Below are 26,226 nucleotides of genomic sequence, written 5' to 3' on the forward strand. Positions count from 1 at the left end.
AAGGATCGGGGGGGTTGGACAGGGGGTGGGGTCCCAGGAGGGGTCAGGGGACAAGGAGCAGGGAGGGTTGGATAGGGCATGGGGTCCTGGGGGAGTGGTTAGGGGCATGGGATCCCAGGACAGGGTGGTCAGGGGTACAAGGATCGAGGGTTGGACAGGGGGTAGGGTCCCAGGGAAGCAGTTAGGGGCATGGGATCCCAGGACAGGGCGGTCAGGGGTACAAGGATCGGGGGGGTTGGACAGGGGGTAGGGTCCTAGGAGGGGTCAGGGGACAAGGAGCAGGGAGGGTTGGAAAGGGAATGGGGTCCTGGGGAGCGGTTAGGGGCAGGGGATCCCAGGACAGGGTGGTCAGGGATACAAGGATCGGTGGAAGTTGGATGATGACAAAGGAGAGGTGGGGGGCATGAGGGTTTCTCGAAAAGTAAAAAGGGGGCGTGATGCCAAAATGTTTGGGAACCACTGCACTAAACGTACAACTGTTAAGCAGACAGACGCTCTTATGCCACTCAGATACCTCAGATCTCATAGAGCAAAGGTTATTTTCCATATCTAACCGAGAACTGGCCACTTGATCATTAACCCTGTTTATCAACAAGTTGATCCATGGCAGATGCTCTTTGAAAGGGCTGTAAACATTTCCCTCCACAATCACCCGCTGCTGGATTCATTTCTTCTGTTCGCATCTTTTCTTTTACCACATCAATGAAAATCAAAAACAAACATTCTCCTCCTGCTCGTAGATGAGGCGTTTTGCATTTCCCTTTTGCAGCGCGTCAGTTACACATTGTATCACATCTTTCTTTTTCCCTAACGGAGTTTTGTCGTCTCTCAGATGATACCACCCAACTTGCACCTTCACCAGTGTCTCATTTTAAGTAACATTCAAACAAAGCCTAATAAACCGGCCCAGCCTGTGAGAATCAATCCAACAAGTTACATCAGAAAAGAAACAACCCTGTTCGCAGTCCCATTAGTTGAAGGTCTCAGAGGAGTTCTCTTAGACTGTTTTAATTAGGTATCCATCACACAAATGAATTAATTAATTAGTGATAAGCACCTGAAGCACATTACTCATAAGAATCTATTTTAAGCTTCAAATACACCTAACAGGTCACACTCCACTACTAAATCAAAGCAGAACAAAGCTTCAGTGTCTCAGGCCTGGTTTACACTAGAAAATTAAGTCAGCTTAACTACATTGCTCAGGGGTGTGAAAAATCCACGCTGCAGTTTGGTCACCTCTGGTCTGTACTCTTCGGGTGTCTACATTTTAAAACAGATACTGAAAAATTAGAGGAGGCAGAAAAGAGCCAGAAAAACAACACGAGGGGGCTGGAGAAAATCCCCTATAACCTGATGCCAGTGCACACAGACCTTCATGGGGAGAAAATATCAGTTACTAAAAGGCTCTTTAATCTAGCAGAGAAAGGCAGAAAAAGAACAATGGGTAGGAAGCTACAGCCAAATTCAAATCAGAAACAAGGCCCAGATATTTAATGGTTAATCACCTTCACCACTGGAACAAACTCCCAAGGGAAGTGATGGATTCTCCATCTCTCGATGTTTTCAGATCACCCCTGGATGCCAAACAAAGATCACTGGGCTCAATCTAGGGGTAACTGGATGAAATGTAACAGCCTGTGATACAGAGGAGGGACTGCAACCTCACAGTCCCTTTTGGCCTTAGAATCTATGCATAGGCAGTCATGCTATTTTATTCTATTCTACACAGGTTCTTATTCAGCCCTCATCACTGGAGTAGCCAAGCACCTGGCAGACGTGCATTAAGCGACGTGACTAACATCTGTCATGCGCGGTTTGTTCGTTTTCTCATCCATTATCTGATGATCATAATGGTCCCAGAGTTGACCATAAAAGTCACTGAGTTTATGAAACCAAGGCACTTCTGGCCACATTAGTTAAAAGAACATGCTTCCTGGAATTAATCAGTACATTGTTTAATCAATACCTTGAGGTTAAAATGCTTGGTGCACTAACCGAGACAGAGCGCTCCGTGTTTTAATCCGAGGACAGGCTCTCTTAGGAGTGAGTTATCACAGCACTGTGATGCATAATGCAGTCTCTGGTCGGTGAAAAGCCAGATCAGAGAGCACAAAACAAAGTCATGGTTCCTCCCCCCTCACCTGCTAAGACAAACAGAAAGTGGCACATTCCTGTAATCACTTTCTGTTCAGTATCTGAAAACCCTGCCTCAAATGAGTTAGTCACTGCCACAATTTGCAAGACTGAGCCATCTCCGCCCACACTGAACATGATCCCAGCCCTCTAATTCAGAATCAAAGCTCCGGGAGCAGCACACATGCACTAACTCCAGTTCGGAGGACGGTACTGCTGGGAAGAATAAATATGGGCAGAGGGAAAGCAGCTTTTCCCTGCTTCTCACGCTGGCCTTGGATATAGAAGGCAGAGCAATACAGATGAGAATAGGCAAGAAAAGGGCTGCACCAAAGGCAGAAGGGACAATTCCCCATCTATTTTAACTCTCTTCCCAACTGCAGATTCTCCTAAGCATCACACAGATGCCTCATTCCTACACGGAGAAAGATCATTAGGGGCCACAATGGGATTGACTGGGAACCCTCACTGCAGCCCTCCTGGAAAATGGGAAGGTCATCCACATACATGTTTTTCTGGTGGCCCCTATGGGTCAGCCCCACAGGCGCTTTCTTCTTTCTGGGTGGGTGCTCCACCCCTACTGTCCTGAGGCTCTGTCCCTTCTCCTAAGGCCCCACCCTCACTCTACCTCTTCCTGCCCCCACTCTGCCCCCTGCCTTGCCCCTGCCCCCCAAGGCCTCGCCTTCACTCCACCTCTTCATGCCCCCGCTCCCTCCCCCCACTGCCTCTTGCCTGCCACCAAACAGCTGATCAGCAGGGCCTGCTTTTTTCCCCCCCCATGGGTGTTCTAGCCCCAGAGCACCCACAGAGTCGGCACCTATGGTCAGCATGTGATGTTGCACTTCATAATGTGAATATGATGTAACTGGAATATGCTTTATGCAAAAGGTCTCTTCTAAGGTATCATAACAAAGGTTATAACCTACTGAATATCTTCCTCTTACTTGTATGCATGTATCACCTTTGTATCTGAAGCTAGAAATATGACATACAACTCTGAGGTCCTATTGTAATTATGCAAAGAGTGGGCCATTAATGGTGGTTTAGAATCTTGATGGTGCCCACTGACTAGGACAATTGGTTGTAAATTATTTGTTTACCTGCAAGCCTTCCTGTGTACTGTACACCAGCCCAGTGGGTAATAAAGAATGAGGTCTCACAGAACATGTGACCAGTCACATGATACTGGAATCCATCTTAAATTTGGTACTTTTCTATTTACAAGGAGGGGTGGGGACCCAGAGAGACAAAAGATTACTGCCTTGTGCCAAAGCTATAAAAGGGGGTGAAACAGGACAAAGAGGGTCCCAGTCATGAGAAAGCTCCTACTTTTCACCTAAGATGCCAGCTAGAACTAACAAGGACTGTACCAGAGGAAAGGATTGGGCCCAGTCTAGGAAGGAGTCTAGTCTGTGAAAGAAGTTTATTGGAACATCTCTGAGGATGAGATTTAACTGTAATCAGTTTCTTAATGTACTAGGCTTAGACTTGTGTGTTTTGTTTTATTTGCTTGGTAACTTACTTTGTTCTGTCTGTTATTACTTGGAACCACTTAAATCAGACTTTTTACACTTCATAAAATCACTTTTGTTTATTGATAAACCCAGAGTAAGTGATTAATACCTGGGGGAATCATACAGCTGTGCATCTCTCTCTATCCGTGTTATAGAGGGTGGACAATTTATGAGTTTACCCTGTATAAGCTTTATACAGAGTAAAACGGATTTATTTGGGGTTTGGATCACATTGGGAACTGTGTGTCTGGGTGCTGGAAATAGGTGAGCTGCTGAGTGGTTTTCACTTAAAGCCTGCAGCTTTGGGGGTGTGGTCCAGCCCCTGAGTCTGGGTTGCAGCAGGCTGGTGAGTCTGGCTCAACAAGACAGGGTTCTGGAGTCCCAAGCTGGCAGGGAAAACAGGCTCAGAGATAATCTCAGCACGTCAGGTGACAGTCCCAAGAGGGAGTCTCTGGGACTGAACCCATCACACAGCACCATTCAAGGCAGGTACCTGCTAGAAAAATAAAATGAAATAAAAATCCTTGGCCGTTGAAACATAATCCAGTTTACTCATCGGTCTGGTGGTAAAGAAACAGCAGTAAGCATGAGGGGGTGTTTGTTAATGCCTCTGAGAATTAAGTGGCTTTGATCTGATGTCATTATCACTGGGAGCTAAAGGCACATATCTACTGAACTGTATCATTTCAGGATACAGTGCGCCTCTGTCCATATCTAAACTACATAACCCACAGTCCAATGTAAACAACAGTAAAACTGCAACTTATGCAAGACGCCGGTAATATTACAGTTAGAGCTACATAGATAACTGATATTTCAGTTCAGTGATCATACAATAAATAAATACAATTCATTTCCAGTTGAGTGGAAATTAGATGTTTTTGAAATTTTCAGCTAACTGGAAAAGAAAATTTCATTCTGAATCAAACTGTTTAGCTTTCAAACTTTTAAAAAACTTTAAAAATAAAACTGAAGTCAATTTCAAAACAAAAAGTCACTTAGAATAAAAAATGTCAAAAGGTTTTGATCTTTTCTGATTATTTTTAAAGCTCCCCCTCCCCACCAGAAACAATTGGGTGACTTCAACAGAAGTTTATGAAATGTTCCCATCGACCCCAATCAGCATGTTTTGGTGAAAAAGGTTCAGTCAAATGTCTCCCAACTCTAGTCACAGTTCTAGGGAGAAGCAAAGCCCCAGGCTCACATTCCAACCTCATTCTGCCTGCCATGCCAAGAGCAGATGAGTACTGCTCTTTCCCCCAATTGTTTAACCAATGATGTTCAAACATGAACATTCTTACCCTGCAGTTGACTGGAAGGGCAGAGCTTAAATGAGCAAAATGTTCTGTATATTTCATGGGACTGATTTTACAGCCAATTATTGGTGATTCACGGGTCACTGACACAAAATGAACTGTATTGTATGAAATGTGAAATGACTGCGTAGGAAGGAATACACAGTGTAGCTGTAGCTGTGTCAGTCCCAGGATATTAGAGAGATAAGCTGGGTGGGGCCATATCCTCCGTGTAGCTCGAAAGCTTGTCCCTCTCACCAACAGAAGTTGGTCCAGTAAAAGATATTACTTCACCCACCTCGTCTCTCTAGGAAAGAGTCCTGCAGTAAAGGATCTGGGCGTCACAGTGAATTACAAACTAAATATGAGTCAACAGTGTAATACTGTTGCAAAAAAACCGAACATCATTCTGGGTTGTATCAGCAGGGGTGTTGTGATCAAGACATGAGAAGCAATTCTTCCGCTTTACTCAGCGCTGAGAAGGCCTCAGCTAGAGTCCTGTGTTCAGTTGTGGGTGCCACACTTCGGGCAAGATATGGACAAATTGGAGAAAGGCCAGAGAAGAGCAACAAAATGATAGCGTCTAGAAAACATGAAAATATTGGGTTTGTTTAGTCCGGAGAATAAAAGACTGAGGGGGGACATGAAGACACACTTCAAATACATAAAAGGTTGTTATAAAGAGGAGTGTGATAAATTATTCTTCTTATCCATGACGAACAGCACGAGAAGCAATGGGCTTAAACTGCAGCAAGGGATGTTTAGGTTAGATGTCAGGAAAAACTTCCTAACAATAAGGGTGGTTAAGCACTGGAACAAATTGCCTAGGGAGGTTGTGGAATCTACGTCATTGGAGATTTTTAAGAGCAGGTTAGACAAACACCTGTCAGGGACGGTCTAGATAATACTTCATCCTGCCTCAGTGCAAGGGACTGGACTAAATGACCTATTGAGGTCCCTTTTAGTCCTGAATGACCTACTGAGCATCCTTCTAGTCCTAAATGTCCATGCTTCTATGATGGATGTATGGGTTTTTTGGAGGAGGGGGAAAAGATGTAAATAAAAATGCTAATCAGGATAGTTTGTCAATGATCTAGATCAGGCAGAACTCATATTATCCTGACCTCCTGTTGTTATTATGTATTCATATTACAGAAGTGCCTAGAACCCATCCAAACATCAGGATCTCACTGTAGTAGGTGCAGTACAGACGACAGTCCCTGTCCCAGAAAGTTCTCAATCCAGGTGTCGGTCAAGAAGATCCTGCACAGATTTCAAAAGACACTGCCCAGCATCCACACAGTCTAGCTCTTTGCAAGGACAGTTGTCCAGCCACCCCTCAGGGCCAGGAAGGCAAAAGCTATTTAACCCCATGCAGGCATGTGAGAAGTTAACTGAAAGCACAATGGAACCGAGTTAACGTTTCCGGTTGTACTTACCAGGAACAGTCACTGCTGGAGGGCAGCCAGCAGCAGGAGGTGAAGGTTTGGGGAGCAGAACACGGTGGGGGCCTCGGGGAGGAAGGGATGCAAGAGGGAAGGGAGCTGGGGAAAGGAGTGGATCGGGAGCGGAACACACCTGAGCCTCGGGAAGGGGTCCATGTCTGTGGCTGCCCCTAGAAGAGAAAGTAAGAAGAAAGAAAAGGAGAAAGAAATGCAGCAAGAGAAAGGAGAGAGACTAAGGGTAGGTCTACACTGCAATGTAAGCCCAGGGTTAGTGAGACTCGAGTCAGCTCACTCGTGCTAGGGAACCCTGGACGCGAGCGTCCACGCTGTATTTTAACCCTAGGTTAAGAACTTTCTGACCCAGGCTCGAAGCCGTGCTCTGGCATCCACACTGTGGTGTGCACACCCGAGTCAAAGTACCCATATCTCAGAGTCCCTAGCACCTAGCCCCCCGCCAAAATGTGGACGCTCTAGCTCCTAGGAACATAGTGCACTGTGGGAAAACTTTACTGCCCACCCTGCATGTTACCAGGAAGCAGCTCGCTTTGCAAAAGGCTTCATCAGTTCGGTCTCCATTGCAAGATCTCGACTAGTGTGCTTGCTGATCGGTGACCAAAAGAGAATGATGGGTTAACGCTGACCTGAGCTGCGGCTGTTTGCCAAGAAGGTGCAGGATGGTTACAGTGGATTGCAGATTGTTGGGAGAGAGAAAGAGCGACTAAGGAAGTTGTCCCACAGAATTGTGGGACACTCCCAGATGACTCCTGGGACCTGAGTCAAGCCAGGCAGCATCTACACTGGGAAGCAATAGGGCTCGGACCCTGGATCCTGGTTTGACTCAAGCTCAGACCCTCCAGCTGTACAAGGTCCTGGGACCCTGGGGTATATGATAGAGGTATATAAAATCATGAGTGGTGTGGAGAAAGTGAATAAGGAAAAGTTATTTACTTGTTTTCATAATATCAGAACTAGGGGCCACCAAATAAAATTAATGGGCAACAGTTTTAAAATAAATAAAAGGAAGTTCTTCTTCATGCAGCGCACAGTCAACCTGTGGAACTCCTTGCCTGAGGAGGTTGTGAAGGCTGGGACTATAACAGGGTTTAGAAGAGAACTAGATAAATTCATGGAGGTTAAGTCCATTAACGGCTATTAGCCAGGATGGGTAAGGAAGGGTGTGCCTAGCCTCTGTTTGTCACAGGGTGGAGATGGATGGCAAGAGAGAGATCACTTGATCATTACCAGTTAGGTTCACTCCTTCTGGAGCACCTGGCATTGGCCACTGTCAGTAGCCAGGATACTTTACTGGTCGGGATGGACCTTTGGTCTGACCCAGTGTGGCCGTTCTTATGTTCTCATGACCCTGGGTCTGAGCCCTGGGTTAGCCCAGCTGCAGTGTAGACACAAAGGGGGTTAGCCTTGCAGCATGAGCCCAGGCTCAGTGTAGACATACCCTAAGATTATACACTGCTGGGGTCACTGTAGTGTTCTAGCAGCCCCAAGAAGCATTGCTAATGCCAAGGAAAGATCATATTTAGCCTTTCAAAAAACATGGTTGCAAAAGGCACTGACGGTTTGATTTTCCTAATACCCTGCAGGTAACATGCTGGAAGAGTTGTAAGACTTAGAAGAGGGGGCATTTGCCTCAGGCTACTCCCCCAGATCTACCTTTTATATTTTTTTAAGAAGTTACTTCCCTTTGTAGGCTCCCGGCGCAGCAAGCCGATTTTGGGAGGGCTAGGTAGAGAGAAGTAGGTTGCTCACACATGCCTCCCTGCTAATTCTCTGTGGGTGGGGTGACCCATATTATGGCAATTAAATTTCACTTCTGAGCCCCCCGGCTGTGTTCTCTCTCAGCGAAAGCCTTTTAGTTTAACGAAGAACCAGGTTATGGTGGCAGTTGGTGCACCTTGGGTCTTTCCTAATGCAATTAAAAGAACTGGGCGCTCACGCCTGCTGCAATTCTCATAGGCCCAGCCCACCAAATTGGGACAAGCAACTTTTAGCCTCATGAAGAAGTGTCTAGAAGGGCTCAGGCCTGGTCCATACTTAGGATTAACCCCGATTCAGCCGTCAGCAGCCAGCAATCAGCACCGCTGCACCAGTGATAAGCCCAAGCATAGACAAGGAAAACAGTGATGTGCATTGGTTGAGCTAATCCTGATTTCAAACCCAGGACCCATTCAGACAGTGCACAACCACCACTTTCTTCGCCTAGGCCAGGGCTTGCAATAGTGCAGCTACGCCAGTCACTGGCCGTCAAAGGATGAAACATGGATCCAGGCAAGGCCTAGGCTGCTCTGTCAACCACATGCTCCTTCGCATGCTGCACACCAAGCTCTCTGCCCATTCAGGCCCGGCAAGCTGTGCTCGTAACCCCCTCTGACAGTGGCTCGTTGGGTAACAGCCTGGTGGTTGGGGTGGTGGACGGAGTCCTGTGGCACTCCCTCTCCTCCTGGCGGCAGCGCTCTCATGAGAAAGGCACCTCTGCGGCGGTGACCGTTAAGCAGCAGGAGACAGTCCAAGTGGGAAACAGTGAAGATTTTCCCTGTGCCAGGCTCAGAGGAGTAGCTTACCAGGACCTACTTTCCAATTCGTACACAGAGGCAGATCATGCACATGTCTTAAATCAACACTTTATCTATCTGCTTCCACTAGGCTAGGCAGTCCCAAAACCAGACCTGCTGCTCCCCTTCCACGTCAGCTCCGCGTGCTATCTAGAACGCGCTGTACAGCATACTGAACAGGTCGGTCCATTCTCATTAAACATCCCAGGGCAGGACTCTTGAAGTCCTTAACAACAGGACAGGATCACAAAGCACCGTAAGGCTGATGGGGGGGAATTTCCATCCTCCCCGCCCCCCATCTCAGCTTGGCCTCTCATGCTGCAGCCACAGTACAATCTCCTTTCATTGTCCCGCTCCGTAGCGATGAATCCCTTTTCTGTGCCACTCTTGGAAAGCAGCCTCTGTGTTCTCATTAGACAGCTCAGTTTTAAAACTTCCCCTGCTGCTGCCTTGGACAAACGTGTAGGACTTGGCTGATAGAGAGCGGAATGACTTAGGAGGCGGGCAAAATATAACCAGCTGGGGCATGTGGTTTGCAGGCTAGTGTGACCCACTGTTAGCGAGACGAACAGCAACTAAAGTAGTTCCACCTCTACCGTTACGCTCTGTGCTTAATCTGTAATGAAAGAGGGGCCGGGGCTCAAGCAATCTTTTTACATTTATAACTGATGCAGCAAGCCCAGAGGGGCCGGGGCCAGGGCCGTCTTTAAGCCCATTCACCTGATTCCCCAGAAATCGGGCCTCGTGCCGAAGAGGGCCCCGTGCCTGCGCCTAAGGGGGCCCCGCTCCAGGGGGGGTTGACGGCATTTCGGTGATGGGGGTCCACTCCTCTGAGGGTCTTCAGTAGCATTTCGGTGGGGGGGGTCCTTCGGTGCCGTGGAAAACCCAGAGCAGGGCCCCCTTCCAATCGGGCCCTGTGGCCAGGGCTGTGAACTGCCGAGCCCAGAGAGTCCGGGGCTCAGCCCTGGCCCAAATGAAGCACTGAGTACGCTGTATGTTGCATTCTAGTTACAATGTGGAGCTCGTGCCATACAGAAGCAGTCATATGGGCTGCCTAGCCTTTGATTTAATTGCCCAGCACTGCCTCTGAGGAGACACTGAATCTGCCCCTGGCTCAGATACCCAGATTCACAGAAGGCTGTCATGGAATTCTCCTCTCTCAGCCAACTCAGAAGCAGATTTTGTTACAATCTTCTTGCCAGCTGGCAGCTTACCTGATGACACCCCATTTCCTTTTCCCATTACTCATAGCTGTAACTCTGCCACAGGTACCACCTACCCTGGTGGTCAATGGCAAGCCCTCCAGCCATCCTTCATAAACTCCTTTTTGCTTCATCATATGCCACTAAGTGACACTGTTCTTACAGGGCTGCATCACAATCACTGGCTGCCTGGGAGGCATGGTCCTTGGGCAGTCTTGCGTTGTATGGGTATGTTATGCACATCAGGTCCTGCCCAGCCTTGGACGCACCAGCACTGCACTTAGTTTAGGTTGCACTGACCCAGGGTTTTGATGACCATTTCATAGGTGTCCTTTACAGAGAGATGTGTACTTCAACGCCAGTTTTATGCCAGCCATGGAATAACACCCCAAACTCTAACTTTATACGCAAAACCTGTTAAGGGAATATCCATTAATTCACCCCTGCAGGCAACAGAGGTCGGGTAACGTACTATGGGGCCACATTCAGGACAAAACCATGACACCATTTCAGTTCCACTTACTGCGTATCAAATAGGAGTGACACACTCATTGGAGGGCTGGGGAGTGGGGGAGGTTTAAAAGATTTACAATTCACTTACAAGTCTTTGCTCCAGGTTGAAGCTCAACATTTAAGCTTTCATCTTAGTTATTTTGACTTTTCACTGAGCAGTGATTTCCCCCTCTCCACCCACAACTCTCATAAAAGATGGTGTGAATCTCATAGTTCCTAAAAAGAGAGTCTGACAGCACTGTTGGATGGCTCAGGCTTCCTCAGACGGCGGCGCCAGTACACCGCGTGGTAATCTGCAACACCCTGGTTATGCCTCTGCTAGACATTTCCTCAGCCACAAACTCAGTTGTGATGACAGGTGCTGTAACGGGGTGAAATACCTCCGAAGGACAAAGCAAGTTCTTCTGCTCTGACATCAAACCAGGTCGCCAGAGAGAAGATAACCGCCCCACCGCACCATCTGATCAACTGTACATTATTTTAATGCAGTGCCATCTAACCAACACTACATCATTTCCACGCTAGGCTTGGCAAGCCTATCAACTGATCGGTCAATTGTCTGCCTATTATTTGACCAAGGTCAAATACTGCCAAATACTCCAGGAAGAATGTCTTGATGTAGGTGGTAGCCTACCTTTTTTCACTGCATCATGGTGCTGTCAGCAAGTCTACTAAAACGTCTCAATCAATCACTGTACTTCATATAAAGTGGGGAAAACATGAAAGTTGAACAACATGATTGGCTGCCATCTCCCAGAACAAACATTATCTATAGATCTTTATTTATACACCAGGCCAGCAACAGACTGGGTGCTTTACAAGGCTAAAACAAGCTCAAAGTCCCTGCTTTGAAGAGCACAGAACCTAAACTGACTAGACAAACATACAGAAATTAACTCAGAAGGGAGTGAGCGAAGGAGAGAAAGGTTCAGAGTCAGTAAATCTCCTCCTGCAACACAGAGAGAATAGATGCGCAGTCATTAACCTGCTTGCAGAGGTGGTCTGCTGGACCACCGAGCATACGCACATTTAAAAATGGCTTTTTTTCTTTTATAGTTGCAATGTTTGTTTTATTGCTATTTAATTTGGTTTTTCTTTCCTTTTGTAACTGTTCTGTCTTGAAGAACACTCACATTTAAATGCCAACCAAACACTGCGAAAAAAGGTAATAATAATAATAATCCTTTCATTTTTTAGAACTTCATTTCATGGGGTTTTGCATTTTGCTGAGTTAAAATAACTCAGTTAAGTTATTTGTTGGTTTTTTTTAATTAGGCAGAACTGTCCATCCTTAGGCTAAGCATATCAGCGACCATAAAGTCTTACTCTTTTGTTACTGTTCTAACAAATTAGTGTTTTAAAAATTTTTGACCATTTTTGACAACAACATTTTATCAGTGTTTGGCCCATCAATTGACTAGTTATTTTCAGGGCTTTGGAGCGGAGCGCGGAGCAGTGGAGCTGCAGGTTTTTGCCTGGAGCTGGAGCAGAGCTGGAGCACAGCTTCAAAGCCCTGGTTATTTTTGGACTAGGCAAATGCCCAGCTCCATTCCATACAAAATGTATATAGGTCTGTATGCTGTAACAGTCCTCATTACAGACCGTTGTGGTATTAAATAAGAATTTAAAAAGCTAAAACTAAAATGGATCTATCAGAACAATAATCTATACATGCTTATGTTAGCCATTTTGCTATATACACCACTACCTCGATATAACGCCACCCGATATAACACAAATTCAGATATAACACGGTAAAGCAGTGCTCCAAGGGCGGCCACTCTGGTGGATCAAAGCAAGTTCAACATAAGACGGTTTCACCAGGGCCGGCTCCAGGCACCAGCTTATCAAGAAGGGGCTTAGGGCAGCAACTCCGGAGCAGGGCGGCACTTTCAGGTATTCGGTGACAATTCAGCGGAGGGTCCCTCACTCCCACTTGGAGCTAAGGACTTCCCGCTGAATTGCCGCAGAGCGCGATTGAGGCTTTTATTTATTTATTTTTTGGCTGCTTGGGGTGCAAACCCCCTGGAGCTGGCCTTGGTTTCACCTATAACGCGGTAAGATTTTTTGGCTCCCAAGGAGAGCGTTATATCCAGGTAGAGGTGTATATGCACACACACACCGGACCCTCGCTAGAACGCGTCTCTATATAGCACGAATTCGCATATTACGCGGTCACAGCCATGGATCCCAAACTTAATTACTTCAATTGCAATTCATTTTTCCACGGTCCCCGCTATAACCCGATACCGCGCATGGATCCCAAATCCCGCGTTCTTGCAAGGGTCTGGGGTGTGTGTGTATATATATATATATATATATATATATATATATATCTTGTAGATCAAAGATAATTTCTTTATCTAAGGCCAAAACCAACCAACCTTAGGTAACTTTAAAGTGCAGTTCAAGTATTTTTCCATACTTTTTATAACAAGTTATTCCAGACCCACAAACAGTTATTTAGAATAACCTAGTGGAAGTACATTAAAGCCTATGGTAGTTGATTTTATTTTAAAAAATAAAAATTGGATATTTAAAAATGGGATATTTTTTATTGTTATTTAAATTGCAACAACTTTTTCATTTTAAAAATAAACTGGTTTAAAATGAAATCTGAATTTAATACAACATATGTTAAGGCCCAAACATTATAATCTTTTAAAACATTTTAAATAAAAACTAACTATGCTGAATCCATGAGGCTCTATCAAAAACATGGAGTTAAAGGCTGCTTTTCTATATAAAGAAAATTGAGGTCAAGCTTTGTAAATATGGCAAAAAAAGTCACGTACTGTATTAAGGGCTTGATCCTGTGGGGGACTCAGAGGCTGTACTATGGATACAGGATTGTTCAACAAACATAAATTTTATATGCTGTTTTGTGTGTTTAATTAAATTCCTTCTACCATGTTACTGCAGCTTGACACAAATTATGACAAAAAGTTAATTAACTCATTAACAAGCAACATATCATTCACTATTTTCCAACACTCTAAAAATGTACAATTAATAAGAAAACATCAAGCTATATAAATAATAAATAATAATAATAATAATAATAAACACTAATAACTGTATTAGGTAGCAAAAAGATTTACCAAATCTGTCAAGGCTCTATTTAGTTGTAAATCAACATGTTTTAACGGTTATATAAACCAATGGGAATGCATCTTTCTTAGAAAATAACTGAAGTACAAATGGAAAAGTTGATAAAAATTGAAGATTTAAATTGAGGCTTTCCACTTGGTGATTTAAATCAATCTACCCTGGGTAGTTCCTCCCCTCTAGTTCCTGCTGAGTTGATGACAGTGAATTTAACTCTAAGAGTGTTGCTTAGAGAGTTAATTAACTGATTAAAGAAACAGAAGGTGATATTAAGAGGAACAGAAAATGGGTTAATACTATTCGCTATGCGGAGGACACAGTGCTGTTGGCCGATTCAGAAGAAGGGTCTGATGAACTTAGTGGAGATTATATATAAACATGGCAAAGAATATGGTCCAGAGCTAAACGTGGATGAGACAAAACCTATTGTGGTGTTCGCAAGGATCCTGGGAAAACAGGCAAGGTTCCAGTGAATGACACAGCCATACAGCAAGTGAGAAATAATTTCTCCTTAGGAGACATCAGATACTGAAGTCAGCACCAGAATTGCAAGAGCAAAGGAGACATTCTGGAAGAATAAACATCTGATGACAAGGAACATAAACCTAAATTCTGAGTCTTAAAAACTTACTTTTGGTCTGTGTGAAATTATGGCTGCGAAACATGGGACATTCAAACAATCAATAAAAAACCCACAGTCCTTCAAATTATGGTGTTATAGAGTAATTCTGAAAATACTACGGTAGACTGCATAACCAAGGGAAAAGTAGTGGAAATTATGGGATCTCTAGCAAAAGCTAGTCAGAGATTTTATGAAAAGGGCACATTTTAGGAGGTTCAGCGTGTGATACACGTCTATGGGCACCGGAAGGGAAAGTTGATGGCAGAAGAACACGAGGCAGATAAAAAAAGGATCTTGGATGGATGATGTTTTAGCCTGGGAGAATCAAAAGGATTATTCATCCACGAAGAGATTAGCAGATGACTGTACAGAATAGGCTGCCAAGGTTGCAAACCTCCAGTTATGGAGATGCCTCATCAGAATATTGCTTAGAACAAGCAAACAGTGTAAAATGACCTGGACTTCACAAACAGATGGGGGAGGAAAATATTTGAACATACCAGCCTCAACTCTGGCTACGTCTTCACTGCCTGCTGTATCGGCGGGTAGCAATCGATTGCTCGGGGATCGATATATCGCGTCTCATCTAGACGCGATATATCGATCCCTGAACGCGCTTATATTGATTCCGGAACTCCATCAACCCGAACGGAGTTGCGGAGTCGACATGGGGAGCCGCGGACATCGATCCTGTGCAGTGAGGACAGTGAGTAATTCGATCTTAGATACTTCGACTTCAGCTACGTTATTCACGTAGCTGAAGTTGCGTATCTGAGATCGATTTTTCCCCGTAGTGTAGACCAGCCCAATGTCTTTACAGTTGCGATACAAACCACAAGAGCAAAGAAACAAACATGTAAGGACAACATTCCGTATTTAAATCTCAATCCATAGTGCCTAATGACCAGCCTAGGATGGATTTGGAAATGTCAATTCACCTTTCTCTACGGACAATCAGCAAAGAGTCCTGTGGCACCTTATAGACTAACAGACATTTTGGAGCATGAGCTTTCGTGGGTGAATTCCCACTTCGTCAGATGCATCTGACGAAGTGGGAATTCACCCACGAAAGCTCATGCTCCAAAACGTCTGTTAGTCTATAAGGTGCCACAGGACTCTTTGCTGCTTTTACAGATCCAGACTAACACGGCTACCCCTCTGATACTCTACAGACAATGATGCAATTACCGTACTGTGTTTAAAGTTAGTTCACTCGAGGATCATGTCTTTCAGGCTGCCGTTCAGTAGTCCATTAACACACAGCTTAGGTGCACTGTGGATCGCCCAGGAGTGCTGTCTGCCAGCTAAAATGGATACTAATGGACCAACAGAGCACAGCCTCCAGCATCTCAATGCCACGAGACTTGTCAATATCATGTATTCTCACTCTCCCCGCCTCCCCCCTCCATTGTAAATGGTTTTTCCTTTTGTAGGCACAGTTCTTTACCTATACAACTACTAACACCAGAGGTGATTAAAACTGAAAGCCTATTGATGCCGTTTGGTAACTGCATTCTGCTGAGCTATGAAAATCACTCAAGTTCATTGCACTTTTGGGTGCAAGGGGTAGGATTAAAAACCACGGTGTATTGGTGTTTCTAAACAACGAATCGAAACATTTCTATTGGACTTCAATTCTGTGGCATCCCTCCCCTATCCAAAAAAAGACAAAACATTTCTGAATTTATCATTAGCTATTTTTTCCTCTCTGCTCTAGGTTTCGGCTTTAAGAGCAGCTTTCTCTCTCTCTACCATGATCTTGAGAAATTAGTCTTTTCATTGCGATCTGATGCATCCACAGCAACAGTTAGCACATCAACAAAGGAGAAGGATCCAAGAATGAAGGCAGGCAGGAAGGAGAGGGAGGAAAAATCCTCCTATCGGGCATTTATCTCTAAGCATTAGCCAGGAAGGGAGGGAAAGAGTGGACATACATTAAAAATGGGATCCTCTAAGAATAATGTATGAGTGACAATTATATTAGTCTTCTAATAAATATTGCATTTTATTTTTTATGGTACCAGCATTTCACAACCCTCTTGTGTCTCTACAACGGTAAACCAGACAATAGATGAAACGTGACATGATAAAAATCATTCAAATAATTGAAATGAAGGCCTGGCTAAAAACTGGCAAACGGGAAGATCTTTGCTCTTCTCTTAGAACAAGCAAAGCCCCCAGTTCTCCAGCTGGACCCCTGCAAGCAGACCCCCGTACCAGTATGATGTCCAGCTGAAGTCAAACAGATCCAGTGGTGGGGCCTAAATCTGTGGTACTTCCCAACTCCAGTAAGAAGGAACTGCACAGACCCTGGCTACTGAATCAGACGTGAGCTATGTCTGTTTTTCGACCCATGAGTCCGCAGGACCACTTCTGCCTTCTAAGGCAGGTGTGAGTTGAGAGAAGGAATACAGGATATTAGAACCTCAGCTGGATACTTGGGACTCTGGCTGTTTAAGGGTTTGTGAATTGTAACAAAAGCGTAACACTCAATCTGCTTCCCCAAAGGCAGCTGGTGCAGAACCCTCCACACCTGATTCCCATTGCCCTCCAGTCAGGGCAGTCATTTGTGCAAATGAGCACACAGGACGCAAGGCAGCAGAGCATCAGTTCCAGCCATTTAAAGTTCTGCAGACTTGAGAACGGTGCCATTTCAGAAAAACATCAGCTCCTTTGTTCTGGAAGGTTTTATTTCAAACCACTGAGCTTGAGCTGACGGGAGTTCTGCTGATCCCGCTAGGCACGGCCAATGCAGAAGCCACACGTTGCCCCAGCAAGCTTTCTGCATATAATCCAGCATTTGTGTGCGTCCGATACTGTGGATTTTACCACTGCATTTGCCTTTCATAGCCCTCTCTTACCATCCCGGAGCTCACTTCCTATCCAGACTCACCTGCTTCCATGGTCTTCTCTTCCCAGTCCTTCCTTAAAACACACCCTTCTCCCCAGAGACCCATAAACCTCTGCTCTCCCTTCAAAGACACGGATTCTTTTCATGTCAATTTGCTCATGTCTAACAGCTCTGGAATGAACGAGGCACATGATAAATTTCACTGGCCACGCACATTACTTCCTATTTTATCCCATCCTTCAATCTTCACCAATGAAGTGTCTACTCGGGGCATCTCCCACAAAGACATGAGATCATTTGGCAAGTACTTTGGGCAAGCTGCTTTCTGGTTTGTCTTGTCTTTTGGGGTAGTCTACACTGCAATCCATGGGGTGACTGCAGCATGGGAAGATACTCCTGTGTCAGCTTTACCCACACTACCTCAGCTGAAAATAGCAGCATAGAAGCCAGTGCCACTGTGTCTACATTGCTATATTAATTCATGCCACAGTCACGCCTCAGACTGCAGTGTAGACATACCCCTTAAATACTGAGCTCTTTGGAACAGGGACACAGTTTTCTGTAGAGTCCCGGGGATGTTTCAACACTTCCCCTCTTTTGGGTTCCTAGTTTTTAAGTATTAGAAGGTGATTGAGCCAGATTCTTAGATATGACAAGGCCTGGCCCCTTTACTCCCCTCTGGCTGCTAAATTAAGGCCCTAAATGGGGTAGAAACTATCCCAACTCACTGCCCTACTTTTCTAATCTCCTTTTTCACCTTTTGCTGTGATGGGGCATGTTCAGATTGGATATAAGCAGATGTAACTCCCATAGAAGTCTCTGGGACAAAGACAATGATACCATGTCCAGGGGTTTCCAGGTTTTTCCTTTGTGTTGAGTTGTTGAGGTAACTTTGATGGAACTCCATGGAAATGTATCCTGGGCGTAACTCCATGGAAGAGACGCCACACCACTGTAAGAATTTGGCTCAGTGTTTTTGAGGAAATAAGGTGACGCTCAGCAGCCAGCTTCTTCCAGCTCTGTTAGCCGGGGTGGATTTCAGCTTGTGCTGTAGGAGGCTCGCTGCAGGATTTAAGTCTCCTGGCAAGCCTAGTTGAATGGGGAGTGGCAACAATAGAGTAGCTGAGCAATGCGGGTTGGTCCAGTGGGAAATTCATGGCTAGATTTACAGTGCCTGGATCATAATCACTTAGCTGGACCTCCAGCATAATACAGGCAGAACGATAGCTCAGTGGTTTGAGCATTGGCCTGCTAAACCCAGGGTTGTGAGTTCAATCCTTGAGGGGGCCACTTAGGGATCTGGGGCTAGTGAAGGCAGCGGGCTGGACTCGATGACCTTTCAAGGTCCCTTCCAGTTCTATGAGGTAAGTATATCACCAACCTCACCTAGCAACTTCTGTATCAAGCTTATAACTCCCATTTGAACTAGGGTCCAGGATGCAGAACCTAGTAACTCTGCTAGGTTTTTCCAGGGGCTACTACTGTATAATCACATGTACCCACAATTGGAATGTTGTTTGTTTTCCAATAGGTTTCACCAGTAAAATTCAACCAAATGTCAAAAATCTTTGATATACCAAATGTGTCCTTAAATTACATACTGTGTCAAGATTATATACAGGACAATTTGAATAAATTATTCAACCACGATGGGAGGTAAATAATCAATAATTCTCTTATTAATTACTTCTGTGGATTCAGACAGGCCTGAAATACGTATCAAAAAGCATACAGCCTGTTACTTACCACCAGGCACTGCAGTCCATACAACGCATGTTTACCAAATAGCGATGTTTGTCTATGGAACCATTGTCAGCCTCAGTTTACTTTACATTAACGTTTCTGCGGGTGGCACTAGATCTTTGACAGGTTAGTAAATTACACGGTCCACACCACCACAATGAACAGTAATTGTGAAAGTGGTTTTTTCCCTCTCCTATAACGTTAACACCTGCCAGTTCCTTCAAAGAGCTAATCAAAAAGGCAATAAACTGGTTTAATTATAGGACTAAGTCAATATAACGGCTAGTTTCAAGATAAGTTGCTCATAAGGTGCAATTCCACATAATGGGCCACAGTGTTACGCCAATGAGGAATTTTCTTCCCACCTCACCCCACTTTGCTGTCTCTGGTACTTGGAGTCCAGCTCACTTGGAACTAAGGCGTCAGGACTCTGCATTAATCACCCTCCAGTGAGTCCGGATTCCACAGGAAACCCACCCAGCGAGCTAGGAACATGCAGATACGTGCACTGATCATCAGTAGAATAGTCTACGAATATCCCATGCACACACAGCATCTGGCACATCTCAATAGAACAGTCTCTGAAGTTTCCCGGCTCCCAAGGTCTCCCATCTGTCAGACATCCTTCCTCCTAATCTAGCATTCCTGTTTTTGCATTTTGCCACCTATCGAAAGGGCTGCGAAGAGTGTGAGCGTCAGAGGGCATCGCACCTTCTTCGGCCAGTGAGCTTCATTCACATATGCTAAGCCACAGCCGACATATTTCGAAAAGTCCTGCACCTGCTAAGAAAACAAGCCGTGAACGTGCCTAGCTGGGGCAATTTAATCACAAATGTTGGTAATTGTCTTATTAAAACTCATATCACTGGAACAGAAAATGAAGCCCAGACTTTTCCTCCATCCATTCTCTTTCCTGGCCTGTTTGGCAATTAGGATTCTGCTATTCCCAGACATACTCCGTTGGGAGGAGTAATTCACAACGGAAGGTTTGAGAGCCGGGTTGGTGTGCTGTTTAACATGGGTGTGTTCCACGGACATTTTGCTTGCTGACAATCAAGTTCTATATTTAGTGCCGAGAAACTTACTAGCGTAGGCGGTTGCATCGCTTCTTTTTTAATTAAGCCAGATTAAAGATCAAATGTGAAGCTCTGTAAAGGAAACAACTTCAGATGGATATGAAACAGTGCTGGGGGGGGGCACGAAGCTGTTCAGAAAACGGCATATGGCAAGAATGGGGCTGTCTGGTTAAAAGTGATAAACATCAGTGCGACATTTTCAGTTAGCTCTGCCTTGGTAGCATTAGGGTTTATTCCAGGAATATGCGGAGATTGCTCAGAACAGTAATAGCAACTATATGGAGGTTTAATTAACATAGTTACATCTTGCCAAACCATTATAGTACACCCCACCAGGGCAACAAGAGCGTTAGTTAATAGGGTGCAGCAATGAGCAAATGTGAAGGCAATAAATAGCCAATGCTACCTTGATAAAATTGAATACACTCTGGAGGGGCCATAGGATGGGGCATCCAAGTAGGGGGCCTGAGTCACTCCTCTGGCAAGGATATGCCACCCATGAGCCTACAGGTTTATTATTTGCAATGTGATAGCTCCCAGAGGCTGCCTCTGCCCATCATGCCAGGTGCTTTACAAACATAGTAAAGAAACAGTCCCTGCCCCAAAGTAAACCAGTGGGATTCCTTCCCCAAGCCTAGCTTCCCTGGAAGTAGAAGAAACAATCAAATCCCTTTCTTCAGGGCGAATGGGTTCTCTTCTTGTCTGCTGTAATTGTCTCCTGCTCCAAGGGTCCTTGAAGCGCTGATGTGCAACTCTTTATAAGAGCACAGATCCCAAAGCTTGGTGCTTAGAGAAGCCAGTGGCTGAAGTTAAGTTTAGCCAGGGCCCAGGATGACTCCCTACCTTAACACTGACTTGCCTGGCTTTGAGCTGTATTTGAGTTTGCCACTTGTGGGCTCGTTTTCACTGCAGAGTTAATTCGGATGTTACCCTGACAGAAGTCCTGTCCACACACAAAATCTCCTACGTGCGGTGGTGCTTTTAATTCTCATTGTGTGCCCGAGAAGAGCTACAGGCTAAAACTTGAGATCACACAACTTGTCAGCTGCTAACATGACCACTCTGTAGTAACACTCAAGTGTTGATAGTGCTCCAATGCCTTCCCACAATTCCCCCCATGTGCCCTAAAAGGACAGGTAAGCTCTCCCACAACTCTTTGGGAAAGAATTCCTAGAAGGGTTCAGCGCATGGCACTGCTAAGAACCATGGGCTGTGCTCCCAGAAGACAGCACCAGGCATACACAAGGAAGGGCAGCACCGGTGTGGACACAGCCATTCAAGTGTCAGAACGAGGCTCGGAAGGATTCAATTTTTAGTGTTGTCAGTCAACGCCAATTTCAATGAGGGCAACTGCACCTGTATTTCCTCCTCCGCGCCCAGCAAGGGCACCCTCGCTGAGCTCCTCTCTTGGGTAGAGAGGTGTCTCTCTCCCTCCTAACCGGGGGTTTTCCAAGCTGCACAGTTCCCTGCCTAGACTCTGATATTCCCAATAGGCCAGACTGCCTAAGCAGGCCTGCTTTGCTTTCTCTTCAGAGGCTATGCACAGCTGTGGTCGCTCCTGGTTTTCAGTTATCACACACCTCTTTCTAAGCAAGCACATTTATTCTTAAGGTAAAAGCGCTATAGAGAAAATATTAAGCACAGTAAAAGAACCTACATACATGCTAATGAGTTTACCAGTGATCACCCCCTCCCCTGCAATCTCCAAAAAGGGTTCTGGTCCTTTCAGTCCTTCCCCAAGGATTGGGGCCTCCCATGGACAGAGGGTCCTGCCCACTTGCTGGATCAGACAGCAGGTCCTGAGTCACTTTAAACACAGGCTATTTATCTAGAAGTCCTTTCTTTGCCTTTGCTCCTGGAGAATCCAGTTTGAAACAGTCTATGAGAGTGTCTCCGGGGGGTGGTCCCTCTCTTGAGGTGTTACATCCTGAGTGAATTTGCCTAATCATACCCCTTTGTTCTTAGTCCCGGGAGGGACTTTGGATACCCTTCCCCAAATTACATACAATCCACGGACCACAATGATACATACACTCAATACAAGAAGATCTATCAAAGAGATTGCAGGAAATTGCTAGTCTGTCACACGCACAGCAACTGATGAAAAAAATATTTTCACCGATGATGATAAAAATTTACAGAGCGAGAAAGTAAGAAAAATGCTACTTAAGAGTTTATTGGGGTTTGATTTAAGGATATTTACTTTGTAAATTTTGACATGCGATGTTGACAGTTTGTGGTTTTTTGAACTTCAATATCAGTTGTCATTAAATCATTACTGTTGCCCCCAACCCAGAATTTCCTGCAACTGTGAAAGTTTAAATAGATAAAAATAGGGGAAAACAATCCTTAAAAATAAATATAGAAACTATAATATTAAAATTCAATTCTACCAAACCTAGTTATATCCCACTGCGGCTTCACTGATTTGAGTTAAATCTACAATGAAGATACACACTGCCAGTCTGAGTATATTCACCTATTCTCCATCAATATTCACCTATTCTCCTTCCTCCCTAAATGATGCACCTTGCTGAAGGGTCTTGGAGCAAGGACCCAGTTTGCATCTGACTCGGGGAGGCTCGAATGGGGATTCTGGGAAAGTCAAACTGAAAGCTAAATTCTGGGAAAGAGACACGAGGGTTCAGAAGCAGTTCTGGGAAACTGAGCTGCTACAAAGGGCCTGGAGTTTTGCAATATTACTTCAGTTCCAGCATGAAAGTTTCTGCAGTACTGGGTGGACTCACCATTACCACACTGTGTTTTGTTTGTATTTCAGCTTCTCAAGCATTAGTCTTTTCATTGGCATGTTACCTCGGCTTTCAAAGGAAAACCTGAATTTATACTGACATGAAAATACCATGTCTAGGCAATTTCCCCATGAAGTCCTTAGCGAGGGCATTTTCAAAAATTATCTGAGCTTAGCTGAAGAGATCAGCTCCCTAATGCTGCCAATCAGAGGCAACTGCATAAAGCAGGACCACCTTTGACTTTGAAATTGGTATTTGCCCCTGGCTCTCGAGAGCTATATGACCCAGGAGATGGTTCTATTTAAAAATTCAAGAAGCATTTTCTCTCTCTTGTATGCAAAGGCTGCACTGAAAATGGGTTAGCCCTTCAATCTATTGGCTGGCTGCCTCCCTCCAGCAGGCTTTCGCCAGCAGTTTTCCCTCCTCATCTCTAAGACACACTATTTCTTTTTCTAAACTGTTGTAAGGCCAGGCTTCATTTGCAGTGAAGCCATTCCTAGCCGTGTCCAGATTTCCAATCCAAAGGCAAATATTCACTCCCTTCATAGTGTCTGCAGTTTGCTGGCTCCAGCTGTATCATCCCACTGCCAAGTCTTCCAGTGGTTTCAAAATGTAAGTGAATTTCTGCTAATCAGGCTTTAATGTTGTTCTTAAATAGGGCTAGGCTAGTGGAAAAATCCATCTGGGCCCAGCCTTTGTAGGCCTTATTCAGGAAAAACTCCCGCTGATGTAACAGGGTTGAGGAAAGAGCAGCTACACCCAAATGCAGGGACTGAGTCCTTGGCTTCAAGCAGGAATTGGTTCCACTTCAGCCAGGCATCAGACTTGGGGGAAAAAAAAATCAGTGTTGGTAGCCCCTCAGGCTCCACCCCCCACTAAAGCCCCACCCACCAATGATGCCAGAAGATTTTGCCTCTCATAATAGACTATGCAAATCTTCATATGATGACCATCCCTTTTCTTTCATGCATGCCTGGCTCAGCAGTGAAACAGACAAGGTTTAGATTTACACTGCAATCATTAGGCTTCAGAGTCATCTGCCCAATGTGATAAATGAAGCAGTAACATCTCTTAAAGTTCATCTTTTAGGCTGCCTGAAAACTTATGCAGATATTACTGCCTGGGTCCATATTCAGTAGATTATTTCTGCAACTATAAGGGTCAGACATTTGTATTTTTAAAACAAAATAAACAAACAGATTCTGGAACACAAGAGCTCTTTTACCAGGGAAAAGTACAGGATCACTGGGGGGGCCCGAATCTGACCTCTGATGTGACCTAAACCTGGGCATTGCAGTCTTGCATTTAGTGCTTTACATCACACAGAGCATTCACTTCAGGTAAAGACTGCATGGCAACCTCCTTACATTATGAATCTGAAAATATGTTTCTTTTGGCCTCTGCCACATGTACAATCTGTTCTGTGCCGAAAATTGAATACGTTTCATTATCGCACTCCTCTGCCCTTGTCTTTGACTAATACAAGGTAAAGTCAAAGAATCTGTACCAAAAATGAATTAAATGAATACTGAATATCTTACACCGGGTTATGACTGACACATTTAACTAGAACAAGGCAAGAGGCATAACCCAAAACACTTAGGGCTGGCAAAATGCATCAGACTGACAGCCTGTGCAAACGAACTCGTAGATCCATAGATCCTAAGGCCAGAAGGGAAGCTTAGGATCAACTTGTCTGCTCTCTATAGAGCACAGGCCATAAAATTTCACCATGTGGTTCACATTCCAAGCCCATAACTCCTGCTGAAGCTAGAGCCTGCCTTTGAGAAATACACCCAGTCCTGATTTAAAGGTTTCCTTCGACACAGAATCTACCACATCCCTGGGTAAGTTGTTCCAATGATTAATTACCCTCACTGTTAAAACTTACCTCTTGTTTCTAGCCTCAGTTTGTCTGGCTGCACTCTGTATGTGACCACATAGGTTTGAAAGAAACACAGGGGGGTTGTACAAAAGACAAACAAAGTGTATTTTTACAGGGAAAGCAATCCAGAACGTTTAATGCGTGATACCAAATCACACCTTGGAATCAGCATGTGTGAATCTTAGTACGATTGCTCCTGAAATACCATCGATGCACTGGACAATGGCCATCCCTTCAAACAAGGCACGCAGCATCAGCGTTAAGAGAACACCTGTAGGGGTGATATGGTGAGCCAGCTTCCATGCCCATTTAACACTTCTCTTCTCGGACATTTCCAGCAAGACTCATGTGCAAGGAGGCCCCTACTCCAAGAAGAACCGGAACGAAGCTCATTTCACGGCAGCTGCATAGCAGTGGTTGCTATTTTATTCAGGCTTTTATATTTTTTCACATCATCACCATGGTACCTGAGCAGTCTCCAGGGTTATGAATAAACAAGTGAAATGACTCAGCCTAGTGACTACCAACCTGGGCCAGAACAAGCCAATAACCTGGAGGTGAAAGATTCCTATCTCGTTACAAATCCCCCCACATCCAAGCAACCTAGCCCCTGAGATTCAAGAGAACCTGGATGGGTCAGTTCTTACGGTTTTTAATAGCTACCCCTACGTTTAGATAAGAAAGTGGCAAATCCCAGCTCCGTTATTCACCCGTTTTCTCCCAAATTGTCACAGTAAGTACGATGTGATACTGCCCTTTCCACATCTCGGGCCTCTTGTCCCAAATGCTGCTCCCTTGCTACTCTTTTCTTAGAACAATCCACCGTTGCCTTGCCTGAGCCAGGCACTTAACCCACATAATATCAAGCCGCAACAATGCTGGTCCAAAAACATAACAGCAGCTGCTTTGCAAATGTGAGTAGCTGCTCATTCTTATTCAGTCCTAGCAAGGGAGCCGAGAAACACACATTGGATGGCACAAGAGCTGGATTTAGCATCCAGGACACAATTCTCACATTGCAGTTATGAAATTGGAGCAACTGGAGGAGATGCACCAGCTGAACAAGCAACGCCGCTGCAACTTAATGTTATGCTTCACGGAAGAGCCAAACGAAACGGCCAGAAGTTGCCTTCAAGCCCCTTACTAAAGGGTGAGAGAAGCTGCCAAGTTCTATCCCCACTATGACCTCAAATCACGTTCCTGCAATGGCACCAGGCATAGGCGCCAACTTTTAGTATTCCCCGACGTGGGGGGCTCCACCCTGAGGCCCTGCCCCCACTCCGCCTCTTCCCACCCCTGCTCTGCCCCTTCCCCCAAGGCTTCACCCCGCCCCCTCCCTGAGGCTCCACCCTCGCTCCGCCTCCTTCAGCCCCCGCCCACCGCTGCTCTCCTCCTTCCCTCAAGCCCCTCCCCAAGCCACCAAACAGCTGTAGCTGGTGGGTGCTGAGAACCCACAATTTTTTCTCCCCATTGGTGCTCCTGCCCTAGAGCACCCATGGAATCGGTGCCTACGTCAGGC

General features: G+C 45.2%; 1 protein-coding gene across 4 annotated transcripts in view; it reads right to left on the minus strand.

Moving 5' to 3' along the window:
• Positions 1–26,226, minus strand: part of GNG2 (G protein subunit gamma 2) — a 101,913-nt gene that overhangs the window by 52,257 nt on the left and 23,430 nt on the right. Inside the window, exon 3 of one of the 4 annotated variants that reach the window (XM_050954754.1) lies at positions 6,524–6,560. The exons of the other annotated variants lie outside the window; for them this stretch is intronic. The gene's annotated coding sequence lies outside the window, so the exon portion shown is untranslated. The remainder of the gene's footprint in view (positions 1–6,523; positions 6,561–26,226) is intronic. 4 annotated transcript variants of the gene reach the window in all.

The sequence above is a fragment of the Gopherus flavomarginatus genome, chromosome 5 (assembly GCF_025201925.1).
Source record: "Gopherus flavomarginatus isolate rGopFla2 chromosome 5, rGopFla2.mat.asm, whole genome shotgun sequence".
NCBI classification, from domain to species: domain Eukaryota; kingdom Metazoa; phylum Chordata; order Testudines; family Testudinidae; genus Gopherus; species Gopherus flavomarginatus.